Below are 4,436 nucleotides of genomic sequence, written 5' to 3'. Positions count from 1 at the left end.
AGATTTGAGACATCCTGCAAAATGGTGGCATAACCACTTAACAACACAATATCAAGGTTCTGAGATTAACTAACAACACACAGAAGTAGTAGGAACTGAACTGTGGCTTGAAACCAGCAATCCTATAAGTCTATGGATAAGTAACACGTGATCCTGATAGAAAGAAAAGAAAGCCTAGTTCTTAATCCCCGTAGAAAAGAAGAGGTTGACTCAGATCAGAAGGGCATAAGGTAAAGGAGTAAAAAGAGCCTGACGTTCCCTTCCACAATCAATTCCCTTATATAACTAAAGCATTTCTAGACTCAACTTCGACCAGTTTGGCTTGGTAATCCTACAGGCAGTCAGGCTCTGATACCAAATCTGTCAGAACCCTGATCCTAAGCCACATCGATCTAGCATGTAACACACCATATCACTTTGCGGCCTCACGCACGGTATTCCCACGGGTGCCACCTTACCTGGCCCGAGACCGTTTGCGCCTTTTGGCTCACGTATATGATAGTGCCGCTAGCATCCATATGACAGAGAACCCGGGCCGACATGACTAGTCGTGAACCCAAAGTGGCACTAACTTACAGGGACAGGCATACATGACCCAGCAACGAACGTGTCGGTCATCAGCGAGTGAATTCGGGCTATAGAAACTGGGCTAGCAGGACTCCGGGAATCCGGGCTGTAGCAGGCTAACAGGACTCCGAAAGACACCGCGTGACATTTCCCCGAAGGGACAGACATAGGATCGAAAAAGGACACATGCCGGCTGGTCTAAGTGTTCCGGAGCAGTAGTAACTGGGCTAACAGGACTCCGATAAACTGGGCCGTAGCAGACTACCATGGCTAAGTGGAAGCACTAGACTACATTTCCCCATAAGAGAGGCTACTAAGGATAGACAACTAGGTTGTCGGATCCTACACATACCAAGCATTTCAATCATACACACAATATGCTCGATATGTGTAAATACAACATGGCATCACAACAAAACTCTACGACTCGAAGTATTTATTCGTAAGGCTCCGAAGAGTCAAGTATTACAAACATGGGTCTCATGACCCAACATTCAAGTCATACAAGCAATAGCACATGCGGAAGCTTAACATTGTCTGAGTACAGACAACTACAAATGAAGAAGGCTGAGAAGCCTGACTATCTACAAGACCCTCCCAAGGGTACAAATGTACCCAGCAAGACTTACATCTGAACTATCTACATATGCATCAGTATCAACAAATGGGTGGTGAAGTTTGACTGCAGCAAGCCAGCTTTGACTCGGTGGCTATCCTGAACTACGACTGCAAGTAACTCTTTTGAGGTGGCGCACACGAGTCCACATACTCACCATATCAATACACCACTATGGATCCGCTCCCGTCTCCCTACGAGAACGCCATCCATAGCACTCACACTTATCTTGCGCATTTTAGAGTATCCACTTTCACTTGTCTATAAACTGTACAGGCAACCCAGAAGTCCTTTTCCGCGGACACGGCTATTCGAATAGATGATGTTAACCCTGCAGGGGTGTACTTCTTCACACACGCTCTCGTCACTTACCACCATGTACACGTCGTGTATCTCGACAACCTTCAAGCGGAAGCCTGGCGAGGGAGTCGGCCACGACCTGACTAACCACACAAGTCTCTCGTCCAGGTTTATCGCCTATTCGGGTTCCATCCGCAAGGAGATCCGGCCGGGGTGTCGCTCACGGCCCCAAACGATGTGTGCAGGGTTCCCAAGCCCACCTCGACGCATGGATCTACGCTTGGTACACCGTGCCATGGTGCCTAGTCTGTCCCAAGCCCACCTGTACCGGGTGCCACTTGGTAGACTACTAACACAACCTACAAACACCAGAAACTAGTTGCAACTCCTGGACAAAGATCAGGTTGATTAATAAGTCGAGAGAGCTTGGAGTGCCCGGAGCCCACTGTGTGGTAGTAACTGTTCATGGATCACAAACACAGAACTCAGTTCCTGAGGACGGTTTCAATGAGACAACCCACCATGTACTCCTACATGGCCTCTCACCGCTACCTTTACCAAATCGTGTTCACACACTTAGCTCTCAACAGTAGGACATGTTCACCACATTCCAATTCATTCCCGATGAATCAGACCTGACTCAACTCTAAGCAGTAGCAGGCATGACAACAAGCATGAATGAGTAGGCACATCAGGGCTCAAACAACTCCTACTCATGCTAGTGGGTTTCATCTATTTACTATGGCAATGACAGGTCGTGCAGAGGAAAGGGGTTCAACTACCGCAGCATGTAACAGTTGAATCGTTGTTGTCCTAATGCAGTAAAAGAGAGCAGAAGCAAGAGAGTGGGATTGTATCGGAATGAACAAGGGGGTTTTTCTTGCCTGTTACTCCCTCCGTCCGGAAATACTTGTCGGGGGAATGGATGTATCTAGATGTATTTTAGTTCTAGATACATCCATATTTATCCATTTCTCCGACAAGTATTTCCGGACGGAGGGAGTACTTCTGAAGATAGTATAGCTCTTCATCGGTGTCATCGAACTCATCGTCGGAACCACGTCTACTGAGAGGGGTCGAATACCGACAACGGAGAAGGAACATAATCAATGCAATGCAACAATATGATGCATGATCATGACATGGCAATATGCTGTGGTTTGAGCTAATGCAACTAGCAATGATTTAAAATGAAGTTGTTTTGAACCCAAGGTTCAAATTCAAACTTCATATGTGAAATTCAAATGCCATTTATATGATTTGTCCTAAACAGTAGCCATAAGTTATTCTAACATGCATGGAAAAGGTACAGATGGATAGATTGGATTTTTCTGATCATTTTTCATATATAAATTATTTCATTTGGAGTTACGGTTGATTTTCTATGATTTTTAGAAGTTTAGGCAATTTTCTGGATTTTCTAATTATTTAGAATTAAACTAATTCCAGAAAATGAATTACTGTGTCAGCACTACATCAGCATGACGTAAGCGAGTCAACGGGGCAGCCCAGGTCAAACTGACGAGTGGGTCCCGCGTGTCAGTGATTAGAGTAACTAACCTAATTAAAATTGACCCTAACTAACTTTGTTAGCCGGGCGGGCCCGCATGTCTGTGACCCATGGGGGTCAAATCCTTGGTCAACCGGGGCTAAACCACCGGCGTTTAGCCGCCGGCGACGACCAGACGCGGCGGAGGCTCGGGATCGCTCCTCCGACGACCAAAAGCAAGGCGGAGGGCATCTACGCGGAGCTGGCGAACGCACGCATCCAATGGGGCAAGTGGGAGTAGCTGGGGTGGCCGGAGCTCGCCGAAAAAGAGCTCGCGGCGGCGGGCGGCGTTCGGACGTCGAGCGGGACGAGGCTACGGAGTGCTAGCGGCTGGCCAAAGGGGTTCTATGGACTCCTGGGAGCTCTAGGAGCATAACCGTGCGGCGGGTTTGAGCGGAGGAGCTCGCGAGCGCAAGGCTCGCCGGCCATGGCGGACGGCGGCCTCGGGCGTTCGCGGGGCGGCGGCTTGCACGCATATTATAGCATGGGGAGAGAGGGGAGAGAACCGGGGGCTCACGGCGAGTTCGTGGAGAAGCTCAGCGGCTCGGGGACGGCTCGAGCGAAGCAAATCGACGACGGCGATCTCGGGCGCCCGAGGAAGAAGACGACGGTGGCGATGGTGTTGTAGGGCACTTGGGGACGCGGGAGTCGTCTCGGAGATGCTGCGGAGCTCGGCGGGGATGCTAGCACGGCGAATCGTTGGCGCTGGCCACGCGGGCGGCAGCGGTGGCCGGCGGGGCTCTATGTTCAGGCGAAGAACGAGGAGGGAGAGGGGGAAAAAGCCAGGGGAGAAGGGGGGGGGGGGGGGGGGGTCAGCACGGGCCTCGTCCACGTCTCCTGGGCGCGGGGTTGGGAGGAAGGAGGCGTCGACACGGCGAAGCAGGAGGTGGCCGCTCGGGCGCGTGCGATGTCTCTCCCTCTGCCTACTGGCAGAGGTTGAAGATGACTGGCACTGGCCAGTGGGCTGGGCCAATGAGCTAGGCCACTAGCTACAGTGCTGGGCTGGTTGGTGGCGCCAGGTAAGCAGGTAAGCCTGCTCTCTCTTCTGTCTTTTCTATTTTCTGTTTTTCTGTTTTGATTTAATTATCTTGCCACTGTTTGCAATTCAAATGATTTCAAACCAGTGCCAAAAATTCCTCTGAGTAATTTTGTGTTGCACATTGGACATTTACTATTGCACATAAAATATTTCAGGGTATTTGGAAATATATTCTATACATGTTATGAATATAATTCCAAATGCAAATAAAATAATGACTTAAATTCAGTGCCCAAAATATTCCTCAAAAATGTTCATTATTTTTGGTCTGGTGTAAAAACCTCTGCCAAATATAACCAACATTATTTAAGGCCATTTTGGAACATTGAATACATTTTCCACGGTTCTTTGCCCTGCTTTTGATT

Source organism: Aegilops tauschii, chromosome 5 (genome assembly GCF_002575655.3).
Source record: "Aegilops tauschii subsp. strangulata cultivar AL8/78 chromosome 5, Aet v6.0, whole genome shotgun sequence".
NCBI lineage: Eukaryota > Viridiplantae > Streptophyta > Magnoliopsida > Poales > Poaceae > Aegilops > Aegilops tauschii.
Note: the sequence above shows the minus strand (reverse complement) of the source record.